This window comes from Nansenia antarctica (assembly GCF_963989245.1).
Source record: "Nansenia antarctica genome assembly, chromosome: 1".
Taxonomy (NCBI): Eukaryota; Metazoa; Chordata; class Actinopteri; order Argentiniformes; family Microstomatidae; genus Nansenia; species Nansenia antarctica.
In genome coordinates, this window is record NC_137674.1 from 80,743,736 (window position 1) to 80,759,485 (window position 15,750).

Here is a 15,750-nt window from a genome sequence, read left to right on the forward strand (position 1 = left end):
GTTTAGTTGTGTTCAACATGTTCAGACAATTGTGTAAGATTGTGCAAGTCAATAAAATGTTGGTCAAATAAATTATCAGAGTTCATGTATCATTACAATCATTTTTATTTAGTCAAGCAAGGGGTTTTAGTCAAACAATAACATAGTCTGTGGTGGTAGCGATGGTTGATAATGACACTTTTACGGGCGACTATGGCAAGAACCCATTCAATTTTAAGAATTATAATCTAGAATATCTGGCAATATATGTTGACGGTGTCCAGTTCCCCACCAAACCATTACAACCGGACTTCCCTAATGGTTGCGTGACTCGTGAATTCTATCAACTGGTGTTATCAACAGGGAGACATTTAAAGAACAGTGCTATGGCCATTGATCGAAACGATTTCCTGAGACGGTACACTCTTTATGCATTTAATCTGACACCTGACGAGGATAATAGTCAGCATCTATCATTGATCAAGAGTGGTAACATACGCCTGGAGACACGTTTCAGGAACCCGCTGCCTAATACCATCAATCTAATAATTTATGCGGTATATGATAGTATGATTGAAGTGTCCCATCGCAGACAGGTTTTAGTTGATTACTATTAAGCATCATGAATACTGTGGAACTGACAGCCAGGTGTTTTGGCTTGTGATAAACTGCCCCAGCAACCTCTACAAATAAGACCTAGTGCTATGATAATTAACACACACCCCTCTGACCAGCCTGGAGAGCATTGGCTGGCAGTTTATATATTGGAGAGAGTTGGGTGTTTTTTTGACAGTTTTGGAAATGCTCCAAATCATTCAATATTTCCTAAATCGATTTATGACTTTTTAAACATGTCATGTGACGAGATACATTTATCAGACAAACAAGTTCAGGATGTCACATCGGTCACATGTGGTGAACACTGTATCTACTTCTTAAATCACATGTGTAGAAGCATCACCTATGATATGTTGATATCTAAATATTCTTCTAATCTGTTTAAAAATGACACAATGGTAACACGTTTTGTGAAAAAGTTGCAACCGTGTGTGTGTTCATAATGTGTTTAGTTGTGTTCAACATGTTCAGACAATTGTGTAAGATTGTGCAAGTCAATAAAATGTTGGTCAAATAAATTATCAGAGTTCATGTATCATTACAATCATTTTTATTTAGTCAAGCAAGGGGTTTTAGTCAAACAATAACATAGTCTGTGGTGGTAGCGATGGTTGATAATGACACTTTTACGGGCGACTATGGCAAGAACCCATTCAATTTTAAGAATTATAATCTAGAATATCTGGCAATATATGTTGACGGTGTCCAGTTCCCCACCAAACCATTACAACCGGACTTCCCTAATGGTTGCGTGACTCGTGAATTCTATCAACTGGTGTTATCAACAGGGAGACATTTAAAGAACAGTGCTATGGCCATTGATCGAAACGATTTCCTGAGACGGTACACTCTTTATGCATTTAATCTGACACCTGACGAGGATAATAGTCAGCATCTATCATTGATCAAGAGTGGTAACATACGCCTGGAGACACGTTTCAGGAACCCGCTGCCTAATACCATCAATCTAATAATTTATGCGGTATATGATAGTATGATTGAAGTGTCCCATCGCAGACAGGTTTTAGTTGATTACTATTAAGCATCATGAATACTGTGGAACTGACAGCCAGGTGTTTTGGCTTGTGATAAACTGCCCCAGCAACCTCTACAAATAAGACCTAGTGCTATGATAATTAACACACACCCCTCTGACCAGCCTGGAGAGCATTGGCTGGCAGTTTATATATTGGAGAGAGTTGGGTGTTTTTTTGACAGTTTTGGAAATGCTCCAAATCATTCAATATTTCCTAAATCGATTTATGACTTTTTAAACATGTCATGTGACGAGATACATTTATCAGACAAACAAGTTCAGGATGTCACATCGGTCACATGTGGTGAACACTGTATCTACTTCTTAAATCACATGTGTAGAAGCATCACCTATGATATGTTGATATCTAAATATTCTTCTAATCTGTTTAAAAATGACACAATGGTAACACGTTTTGTGAAAAAGTTGCAACCGTGTGTGTGTTCATAATGTGTTTAGTTGTGTTCAACATGTTCAGACAATTGTGTAAGATTGTGCAAGTCAATAAAATGTTGGTCAAATAAATTATCAGAGTTCATGTATCATTACAATCATTTTTATTTAGTCAAGCAAGGGGTTTTAGTCAAACAATAACATAGTCTGTGGTGGTAGCGATGGTTGATAATGACACTTTTACGGGCGACTATGGCAAGAACCCATTCAATTTTAAGAATTATAATCTAGAATATCTGGCAATATATGTTGACGGTGTCCAGTTCCCCACCAAACCATTACAACCGGACTTCCCTAATGGTTGCGTGACTCGTGAATTCTATCAACTGGTGTTATCAACAGGGAGACATTTAAAGAACAGTGCTATGGCCATTGATCGAAACGATTTCCTGAGACGGTACACTCTTTATGCATTTAATCTGACACCTGACGAGGATAATAGTCAGCAGCTATCATTGATCAAGAGTGGTAACATACGCCTGGAGACACGTTTCAGGAACCCGCTGCCTAATACCATCAATCTAATAATTTATGCGGTATATGATAGTATGATTGAAGTGTCCCATCGCAGACAGGTTTTAGTTGATTACTATTAAGCATCATGAATACTGTGGAACTGACAGCCAGGTGTTTTGGCTTGTGATAAACTGCCCCAGCAACCTCTACAAATAAGACCTAGTGCTATGATAATTAACACACACCCCTCTGACCAGCCTGGAGAGCATTGGCTGGCAGTTTATATATTGGAGAGAGTTGGGTGTTTTTTTGACAGTTTTGGAAATGCTCCAAATCATTCAATATTTCCTAAATCGATTTATGACTTTTTAAACATGTCATGTGACGAGATACATTTATCAGACAAACAAGTTCAGGATGTCACATCGGTCACATGTGGTGAACACTGTATCTACTTCTTAAATCACATGTGTAGAAGCATCACCTATGATATGTTGATATCTAAATATTCTTCTAATCTGTTTAAAAATGACACAATGGTAACACGTTTTGTGAAAAAGTTGCAACCGTGTGTGTGTTCATAATGTGTTTAGTTGTGTTCAACATGTTCAGACAATTGTGTAAGATTGTGCAAGTCAATAAAATGTTGGTCAAATAAATTATCAGAGTTCATGTATCATTACAATCATTTTTATTTAGTCAAGCAAGGGGTTTTAGTCAAACAATAACATAGTCTGTGGTGGTAGCGATGGTTGATAATGACACTTTTACGGGCGACTATGGCAAGAACCCATTCAATTTTAAGAATTATAATCTAGAATATCTGGCAATATATGTTGACGGTGTCCAGTTCCCCACCAAACCATTACAACCGGACTTCCCTAATGGTTGCGTGACTCGTGAATTCTATCAACTGGTGTTATCAACAGGGAGACATTTAAAGAACAGTGCTATGGCCATTGATCGAAACGATTTCCTGAGACGGTACACTCTTTATGCATTTAATCTGACACCTGACGAGGATAATAGTCAGCATCTATCATTGATCAAGAGTGGTAACATACGCCTGGAGACACGTTTCAGGAACCCGCTGCCTAATACCATCAATCTAATAATTTATGCGGTATATGATAGTATGATTGAAGTGTCCCATCGCAGACAGGTTTTAGTTGATTACTATTAAGCATCATGAATACTGTGGAACTGACAGCCAGGTGTTTTGGCTTGTGATAAACTGCCCCAGCAACCTCTACAAATAAGACCTAGTGCTATGATAATTAACACACACCCCTCTGACCAGCCTGGAGAGCATTGGCTGGCAGTTTATATATTGGAGAGAGTTGGGTGTTTTTTTGACAGTTTTGGAAATGCTCCAAATCATTCAATATTTCCTAAATCGATTTATGACTTTTTAAACATGTCATGTGACGAGATACATTTATCAGACAAACAAGTTCAGGATGTCACATCGGTCACATGTGGTGAACACTGTATCTACTTCTTAAATCACATGTGTAGAAGCATCACCTATGATATGTTGATATCTAAATATTCTTCTAATCTGTTTAAAAATGACACAATGGTAACACGTTTTGTGAAAAAGTTGCAACCGTGTGTGTGTTCATAATGTGTTTAGTTGTGTTCAACATGTTCAGACAATTGTGTAAGATTGTGCAAGTCAATAAAATGTTGGTCAAATAAATTATCAGAGTTCATGTATCATTACAATCATTTTTATTTAGTCAAGCAAGGGGTTTTAGTCAAACAATAACATAGTCTGTGGTGGTAGCGATGGTTGATAATGACACTTTTACGGGCGACTATGGCAAGAACCCATTCAATTTTAAGAATTATAATCTAGAATATCTGGCAATATATGTTGACGGTGTCCAGTTCCCCACCAAACCATTACAACCGGACTTCCCTAATGGTTGCGTGACTCGTGAATTCTATCAACTGGTGTTATCAACAGGGAGACATTTAAAGAACAGTGCTATGGCCATTGATCGAAACGATTTCCTGAGACGGTACACTCTTTATGCATTTAATCTGACACCTGACGAGGATAATAGTCAGCATCTATCATTGATCAAGAGTGGTAACATACGCCTGGAGACACGTTTCAGGAACCCGCTGCCTAATACCATCAATCTAATAATTTATGCGGTATATGATAGTATGATTGAAGTGTCCCATCGCAGACAGGTTTTAGTTGATTACTATTAAGCATCATGAATACTGTGGAACTGACAGCCAGGTGTTTTGGCTTGTGATAAACTGCCCCAGCAACCTCTACAAATAAGACCTAGTGCTATGATAATTAACACACACCCCTCTGACCAGCCTGGAGAGCATTGGCTGGCAGTTTATATATTGGAGAGAGTTGGGTGTTTTTTTGACAGTTTTGGAAATGCTCCAAATCATTCAATATTTCCTAAATCGATTTATGACTTTTTAAACATGTCATGTGACGAGATACATTTATCAGACAAACAAGTTCAGGATGTCACATCGGTCACATGTGGTGAACACTGTATCTACTTCTTAAATCACATGTGTAGAAGCATCACCTATGATATGTTGATATCTAAATATTCTTCTAATCTGTTTAAAAATGACACAATGGTAACACGTTTTGTGAAAAAGTTGCAACCGTGTGTGTGTTCATAATGTGTTTAGTTGTGTTCAACATGTTCAGACAATTGTGTAAGATTGTGCAAGTCAATAAAATGTTGGTCAAATAAATTATCAGAGTTCATGTATCATTACAATCATTTTTATTTAGTCAAGCAAGGGGTTTTAGTCAAACAATAACATAGTCTGTGGTGGTAGCGATGGTTGATAATGACACTTTTACGGGCGACTATGGCAAGAACCCATTCAATTTTAAGAATTATAATCTAGAATATCTGGCAATATATGTTGACGGTGTCCAGTTCCCCACCAAACCATTACAACCGGACTTCCCTAATGGTTGCGTGACTCGTGAATTCTATCAACTGGTGTTATCAACAGGGAGACATTTAAAGAACAGTGCTATGGCCATTGATCGAAACGATTTCCTGAGACGGTACACTCTTTATGCATTTAATCTGACACCTGACGAGGATAATAGTCAGCATCTATCATTGATCAAGAGTGGTAACATACGCCTGGAGACACGTTTCAGGAACCCGCTGCCTAATACCATCAATCTAATAATTTATGCGGTATATGATAGTATGATTGAAGTGTCCCATCGCAGACAGGTTTTAGTTGATTACTATTAAGCATCATGAATACTGTGGAACTTGACAGCCAGGTGTTTTGGCTTGTGATAAACTGCCCCAGCAACCTCTACAAATAAGACCTAGTGCTATGATAATTAACACACACCCCTCTGACCAGCCTGGAGAGCATTGGCTGGCAGTTTATATATTGGAGAGAGTTGGGTGTTTTTTTGACAGTTTTGGAAATGCTCCAAATCATTCAATATTTCCTAAATCGATTTATGACTTTTTAAACATGTCATGTGACGAGATACATTTATCAGACAAACAAGTTCAGGATGTCACATCGGTCACATGTGGTGAACACTGTATCTACTTCTTAAATCACATGTGTAGAAGCATCACCTATGATATGTTGATATCTAAATATTCTTCTAATCTGTTTAAAAATGACACAATGGTAACACGTTTTGTGAAAAAGTTGCAACCGTGTGTGTGTTCATAATGTGTTTAGTTGTGTTCAACATGTTCAGACAATTGTGTAAGATTGTGCAAGTCAATAAAATGTTGGTCAAATAAATTATCAGAGTTCATGTATCATTACAATCATTTTTATTTAGTCAAGCAAGGGGTTTTAGTCAAACAATAACATAGTCTGTGGTGGTAGCGATGGTTGATAATGACACTTTTACGGGCGACTATGGCAAGAACCCATTCAATTTTAAGAATTATAATCTAGAATATCTGGCAATATATGTTGACGGTGTCCAGTTCCCCACCAAACCATTACAACCGGACTTCCCTAATGGTTGCGTGACTCGTGAATTCTATCAACTGGTGTTATCAACAGGGAGACATTTAAAGAACAGTGCTATGGCCATTGATCGAAACGATTTCCTGAGACGGTACACTCTTTATGCACTTAATCTGACACCTGACGAGGATAATAGTCAGCATCTATCATTGATCAAGAGTGGTAACATACGCCTGGAGACACGTTTCAGGAACCCGCTGCCTAATACCATCAATCTAATAATTTATGCGGTATATGATAGTATGATTGAAGTGTCCCATCGCAGACAGGTTTTAGTTGATTACTATTAAGCATCATGAATACTGTGGAACTGACAGCCAGGTGTTTTGGCTTGTGATAAACTGCCCCAGCAACCTCTACAAATAAGACCTAGTGCTATGATAATTAACACACACCCCTCTGACCAGCCTGGAGAGCATTGGCTGGCAGTTTATATATTGGAGAGAGTTGGGTGTTTTTTTGACAGTTTTGGAAATGCTCCAAATCATTCAATATTTCCTAAATCGATTTATGACTTTTTAAACATGTCATGTGACGAGATACATTTATCAGACAAACAAGTTCAGGATGTCACATCGGTCACATGTGGTGAACACTGTATCTACTTCTTAAATCACATGTGTAGAAGCATCACCTATGATATGTTGATATCTAAATATTCTTCTAATCTGTTTAAAAATGACACAATGGTAACACGTTTTGTGAAAAAGTTGCAACCGTGTGTGTGTTCATAATGTGTTTAGTTGTGTTCAACATGTTCAGACAATTGTGTAAGATTGTGCAAGTCAATAAAATGTTGGTCAAATAAATTATCAGAGTTCATGTATCATTACAATCATTTTTATTTAGTCAAGCAAGGGGTTTTAGTCAAACAATAACATAGTCTGTGGTGGTAGCGATGGTTGATAATGACACTTTTACGGGCGACTATGGCAAGAACCCATTCAATTTTAAGAATTATAATCTAGAATATCTGGCAATATATGTTGACGGTGTCCAGTTCCCCACCAAACCATTACAACCGGACTTCCCTAATGGTTGCGTGACTCGTGAATTCTATCAACTGGTGTTATCAACAGGGAGACATTTAAAGAACAGTGCTATGGCCATTGATCGAAACGATTTCCTGAGACGGTACACTCTTTATGCATTTAATCTGACACCTGACGAGGATAATAGTCAGCATCTATCATTGATCAAGAGTGGTAACATACGCCTGGAGACACGTTTCAGGAACCCGCTGCCTAATACCATCAATCTAATAATTTATGCGGTATATGATAGTATGATTGAAGTGTCCCATCGCAGACAGGTTTTAGTTGATTACTATTAAGCATCATGAATACTGTGGAACTGACAGCCAGGTGTTTTGGCTTGTGATAAACTGCCCCAGCAACCTCTACAAATAAGACCTAGTGCTATGATAATTAACACACACCCCTCTGACCAGCCTGGAGAGCATTGGCTGGCAGTTTATATATTGGAGAGAGTTGGGTGTTTTTTTGACAGTTTTGGAAATGCTCCAAATCATTCAATATTTCCTAAATCGATTTATGACTTTTTAAACATGTCATGTGACGAGATACATTTATCAGACAAACAAGTTCAGGATGTCACATCGGTCACATGTGGTGAACACTGTATCTACTTCTTAAATCACATGTGTAGAAGCATCACCTATGATATGTTGATATCTAAATATTCTTCTAATCTGTTTAAAAATGACACAATGGTAACACGTTTTGTGAAAAAGTTGCAACCGTGTGTGTGTTCATAATGTGTTTAGTTGTGTTCAACATGTTCAGACAATTGTGTAAGATTGTGCAAGTCAATAAAATGTTGGTCAAATAAATTATCAGAGTTCATGTATCATTACAATCATTTTTATTTAGTCAAGCAAGGGGTTTTAGTCAAACAATAACATAGTCTGTGGTGGTAGCGATGGTTGATAATGACACTTTTACGGGCGACTATGGCAAGAACCCATTCAATTTTAAGAATTATAATCTAGAATATCTGGCAATATATGTTGACGGTGTCCAGTTCCCCACCAAACCATTACAACCGGACTTCCCTAATGGTTGCGTGACTCGTGAATTCTATCAACTGGTGTTATCAACAGGGAGACATTTAAAGAACAGTGCTATGGCCATTGATCGAAACGATTTCCTGAGACGGTACACTCTTTATGCATTTAATCTGACACCTGACGAGGATAATAGTCAGCATCTATCATTGATCAAGAGTGGTAACATACGCCTGGAGACACGTTTCAGGAACCCGCTGCCTAATACCATCAATCTAATAATTTATGCGGTATATGATAGTATGATTGAAGTGTCCCATCGCAGACAGGTTTTAGTTGATTACTATTAAGCATCATGAATACTGTGGAACTGACAGCCAGGTGTTTTGGCTTGTGATAAACTGCCCCAGCAACCTCTACAAATAAGACCTAGTGCTATGATAATTAACACACACCCCTCTGACCAGCCTGGAGAGCATTGGCTGGCAGTTTATATATTGGAGAGAGTTGGGTGTTTTTTTGACAGTTTTGGAAATGCTCCAAATCATTCAATATTTCCTAAATCGATTTATGACTTTTTAAACATGTCATGTGACGAGATACATTTATCAGACAAACAAGTTCAGGATGTCACATCGGTCACATGTGGTGAACACTGTATCTACTTCTTAAATCACATGTGTAGAAGCATCACCTATGATATGTTGATATCTAAATATTCTTCTAATCTGTTTAAAAATGACACAATGGTAACACGTTTTGTGAAAAAGTTGCAACCGTGTGTGTGTTCATAATGTGTTTAGTTGTGTTCAACATGTTCAGACAATTGTGTAAGATTGTGCAAGTCAATAAAATGTTGGTCAAATAAATTATCAGAGTTCATGTATCATTACAATCATTTTTATTTAGTCAAGCAAGGGGTTTTAGTCAAACAATAACATAGTCTGTGGTGGTAGCGATGGTTGATAATGACACTTTTACGGGCGACTATGGCAAGAACCCATTCAATTTTAAGAATTATAATCTAGAATATCTGGCAATATATGTTGACGGTGTCCAGTTCCCCACCAAACCATTACAACCGGACTTCCCTAATGGTTGCGTGACTCGTGAATTCTATCAACTGGTGTTATCAACAGGGAGACATTTAAAGAACAGTGCTATGGCCATTGATCGAAACGATTTCCTGAGACGGTACACTCTTTATGCATTTAATCTGACACCTGACGAGGATAATAGTCAGCATCTATCATTGATCAAGAGTGGTAACATACGCCTGGAGACACGTTTCAGGAACCCGCTGCCTAATACCATCAATCTAATAATTTATGCGGTATATGATAGTATGATTGAAGTGTCCCATCGCAGACAGGTTTTAGTTGATTACTATTAAGCATCATGAATACTGTGGAACTGACAGCCAGGTGTTTTGGCTTGTGATAAACTGCCCCAGCAACCTCTACAAATAAGACCTAGTGCTATGATAATTAACACACACCCCTCTGACCAGCCTGGAGAGCATTGGCTGGCAGTTTATATATTGGAGAGAGTTGGGTGTTTTTTTGACAGTTTTGGAAATGCTCCAAATCATTCAATATTTCCTAAATCGATTTATGACTTTTTAAACATGTCATGTGACGAGATACATTTATCAGACAAACAAGTTCAGGATGTCACATCGGTCACATGTGGTGAACACTGTATCTACTTCTTAAATCACATGTGTAGAAGCATCACCTATGATATGTTGATATCTAAATATTCTTCTAATCTGTTTAAAAATGACACAATGGTAACACGTTTTGTGAAAAAGTTGCAACCGTGTGTGTGTTCATAATGTGTTTAGTTGTGTTCAACATGTTCAGACAATTGTGTAAGATTGTGCAAGTCAATAAAATGTTGGTCAAATAAATTATCAGAGTTCATGTATCATTACAATCATTTTTATTTAGTCAAGCAAGGGGTTTTAGTCAAACAATAACATAGTCTGTGGTGGTAGCGATGGTTGATAATGACACTTTTACGGGCGACTATGGCAAGAACCCATTCAATTTTAAGAATTATAATCTAGAATATCTGGCAATATATGTTGACGGTGTCCAGTTCCCCACCAAACCATTACAACCGGACTTCCCTAATGGTTGCGTGACTCGTGAATTCTATCAACTGGTGTTATCAACAGGGAGACATTTAAAGAACAGTGCTATGGCCATTGATCGAAACGATTTCCTGAGACGGTACACTCTTTATGCACTTAATCTGACACCTGACGAGGATAATAGTCAGCATCTATCATTGATCAAGAGTGGTAACATACGCCTGGAGACACGTTTCAGGAACCCGCTGCCTAATACCATCAATCTAATAATTTATGCGGTATATGATAGTATGATTGAAGTGTCCCATCGCAGACAGGTTTTAGTTGATTACTATTAAGCATCATGAATACTGTGGAACTGACAGCCAGGTGTTTTGGCTTGTGATAAACTGCCCCAGCAACCTCTACAAATAAGACCTAGTGCTATGATAATTAACACACACCCCTCTGACCAGCCTGGAGAGCATTGGCTGGCAGTTTATATATTGGAGAGAGTTGGGTGTTTTTTTGACAGTTTTGGAAATGCTCCAAATCATTCAATATTTCCTAAATCGATTTATGACTTTTTAAACATGTCATGTGACGAGATACATTTATCAGACAAACAAGTTCAGGATGTCACATCGGTCACATGTGGTGAACACTGTATCTACTTCTTAAATCACATGTGTAGAAGCATCACCTATGATATGTTGATATCTAAATATTCTTCTAATCTGTTTAAAAATGACACAATGGTAACACGTTTTGTGAAAAAGTTGCAACCGTCTGTGTGTTCATAATGTGTTTAGTTGTGTTCAACATGTTCAGACAATTGTGTAAGATTGTGCAAGTCAATAAAATGTTGGTCAAATAAATTATCAGAGTTCATGTATCATTACAATCATTTTTATTTAGTCAAGCAAGGGGTTTTAGTCAAACAATAACATAGTCTGTGGTGGTAGCGATGGTTGATAATGACACTTTTACGGGCGACTATGGCAAGAACCCATTCAATTTTAAGAATTATAATCTAGAATATCTGGCAATATATGTTGACGGTGTCCAGTTCCCCACCAAACCATTACAACCGGACTTCCCTAATGGTTGCGTGACTCGTGAATTCTATCAACTGGTGTTATCAACAGGGAGACATTTAAAGAACAGTGCTATGGCCATTGATCGAAACGATTTCCTGAGACGGTACACTCTTTATGCACTTAATCTGACACCTGACGAGGATAATAGTCAGCATCTATCATTGATCAAGAGTGGTAACATACGCCTGGAGACACGTTTCAGGAACCCGCTGCCTAATACCATCAATCTAATAATTTATGCGGTATATGATAGTATGATTGAAGTGTCCCATCGCAGACAGGTTTTAGTTGATTACTATTAAGCATCATGAATACTGTGGAACTGACAGCCAGGTGTTTTGGCTTGTGATAAACTGCCCCAGCAACCTCTACAAATAAGACCTAGTGCTATGATAATTAACACACACCCCTCTGACCAGCCTGGAGAGCATTGGCTGGCAGTTTATATATTGGAGAGAGTTGGGTGTTTTTTTGACAGTTTTGGAAATGCTCCAAATCATTCAATATTTCCTAAATCGATTTATGACTTTTTAAACATGTCATGTGACGAGATACATTTATCAGACAAACAAGTTCAGGATGTCACATCGGTCACATGTGGTGAACACTGTATCTACTTCTTAAATCACATGTGTAGAAGCATCACCTATGATATGTTGATATCTAAATATTCTTCTAATCTGTTTAAAAATGACACAATGGTAACACGTTTTGTGAAAAAGTTGCAACCGTGTGTGTGTTCATAATGTGTTTAGTTGTGTTCAACATGTTCAGACAATTGTGTAAGATTGTGCAAGTCAATAAAATGTTGGTCAAATAAATTATCAGAGTTCATGTATCATTACAATCATTTTTATTTAGTCAAGCAAGGGGTTTTAGTCAAACAATAACATAGTCTGTGGTGGTAGCGATGGTTGATAATGACACTTTTACGGGCGACTATGGCAAGAACCCATTCAATTTTAAGAATTATAATCTAGAATATCTGGCAATATATGTTGACGGTGTCCAGTTCCCCACCAAACCATTACAACCGGACTTCCCTAATGGTTGCGTGACTCGTGAATTCTATCAACTGGTGTTATCAACAGGGAGACATTTAAAGAACAGTGCTATGGCCATTGATCGAAACGATTTCCTGAGACGGTACACTCTTTATGCATTTAATCTGACACCTGACGAGGATAATAGTCAGCATCTATCATTGATCAAGAGTGGTAACATACGCCTGGAGACACGTTTCAGGAACCCGCTGCCTAATACCATCAATCTAATAATTTATGCGGTATATGATAGTATGATTGAAGTGTCCCATCGCAGACAGGTTTTAGTTGATTACTATTAAGCATCATGAATACTGTGGAACTGACAGCCAGGTGTTTTGGGTTGTGATAAACTGCCCCAGCAACCTCTACAAATAAGACCTAGTGCTATGATAATTAACACACACCCCTCTGACCAGCCTGGAGAGCATTGGCTGGCAGTTTATATATTGGAGAGAGTTGGGTGTTTTTTTGACAGTTTTGGAAATGCTCCAAATCATTCAATATTTCCTAAATCGATTTATGACTTTTTAAACATGTCATGTGACGAGATACATTTATCAGACAAACAAGTTCAGGATGTCACATCGGTCACATGTGGTGAACACTGTATCTACTTCTTAAATCACATGTGTAGAAGCATCACCTATGATATGTTGATATCTAAATATTCTTCTAATCTGTTTAAAAATGACACAATGGTAACACGTTTTGTGAAAAAGTTGCAACCGTGTGTGTGTTCATAATGTGTTTAGTTGTGTTCAACATGTTCAGACAATTGTGTAAGATTGTTGCAAGTCAATAAAATGTTGGTCAAATAAATTATCAGAGTTCATGTATCATTACAATCATTTTTATTTAGTCAAGCAAGGGGTTTTAGTCAAACAATAACATAGTCTGTGGTGGTAGCGATGGTTGATAATGACACTTTTACGGGCGACTATGGCAAGAACCCATTCAATTTTAAGAATTATAATCTAGAATATCTGGCAATATATGTTGACGGTGTCCAGTTCCCCACCAAACCATTACAACCGGACTTCCCTAATGGTTGCGTGACTCGTGAATTCTATCAACTGGTGTTATCAACAGGGAGACATTTAAAGAACAGTGCTATGGCCATTGATCGAAACGATTTCCTGAGACGGTACACTCTTTATGCATTTAATCTGACACCTGACGAGGATAATAGTCAGCATCTATCATTGATCAAGAGTGGTAACATACGCCTGGAGACACGTTTCAGGAACCCGCTGCCTAATACCATCAATCTAATAATTTATGCGGTATATGATAGTATGATTGAAGTGTCCCATCGCAGACAGGTTTTAGTTGATTACTATTAAGCATCATGAATACTGTGGAACTGACAGCCAGGTGTTTTGGCTTGTGATAAACTGCCCCAGCAACCTCTACAAATAAGACCTAGTGCTATGATAATTAACACACACCCCTCTGACCAGCCTGGAGAGCATTGGCTGGCAGTTTATATATTGGAGAGAGTTGGGTGTTTTTTTGACAGTTTTGGAAATGCTCCAAATCATTCAATATTTCCTAAATCGATTTATGACTTTTTAAACATGTCATGTGACGAGATACATTTATCAGACAAACAAGTTCAGGATGTCACATCGGTCACATGTGGTGAACACTGTATCTACTTCTTAAATCACATGTGTAGAAGCATCACCTATGATATGTTGATATCTAAATATTCTTCTAATCTGTTTAAAAATGACACAATGGTAACACGTTTTGTGAAAAAGTTGCAACCATGTGTGTGTTCATAATGTGTTTAGTTGTGTTCAACATGTTCAGACAATTGTGTAAGATTGTGCAAGTCAATAAAATGTTGGTCAAATAAATTATCAGAGTTCATGTATCATTACAATCATTTTTATTTAGTCAAGCAAGGGGTTTTAGTCAAACAATAACATAGTCTGTGGTGGTAGCGATGGTTGATAATGACACTTTTACGGGCGACTATGGCAAGAACCCATTCAATTTTAAGAATTATAATCTAGAATATCTGGCAATATATGTTGACGGTGTCCAGTTCCCCACCAAACCATTACAACCGGACTTCCCTAATGGTTGCGTGACTCGTGAATTCTATCAACTGGTGTTATCAACAGGGAGACATTTAAAGAACAGTGCTATGGCCATTGATCGAAACGATTTCCTGAGACGGTACACTCTTTATGCATTTAATCTGACACCTGACGAGGATAATAGTCAGCATCTATCATTGATCAAGAGTGGTAACATACGCCTGGAGACACGTTTCAGGAACCCGCTGCCTAATACCATCAATCTAATAATTTATGCGGTATATGATAGTATGATTGAAGTGTCCCATCGCAGACAGGTTTTAGTTGATTACTATTAAGCATCATGAATACTGTGGAACTGACAGCCAGGTGTTTTGGCTTGTGATAAACTGCCCCAGCAACCTCTACAAATAAGACCTAGTGCTATGATAATTAACACACACCCCTCTGACCAGCCTGGAGAGCATTGGCTGGCAGTTTATATATTGGAGAGAGTTGGGTGTTTTTTTGACAGTTTTGGAAATGCTCCAAATCATTCAATATTTCCTAAATCGATTTATGACTTTTTAAACATGTCATGTGACGAGATACATTTATCAGACAAACAAGTTCAGGATGTCACATCGGTCACATGTGGTGAACACTGTATCTACTTCTTAAATCACATGTGTAGAAGCATCACCTATGATATGTTGATATCTAAATATTCTTCTAATCTGTTTAAAAATGACACAATGGTAACACGTTTTGTGAAAAAGTTGCAACCGTGTGTGTGTTCATAATGTGTTTAGTTGTGTTCAACATGTTCAGACAATTGTGTAAGATTGTGCAAGTCAATAAAATGTTGGTCAAATAAATTATCAGAGTTCATGTATCATTACAATCATT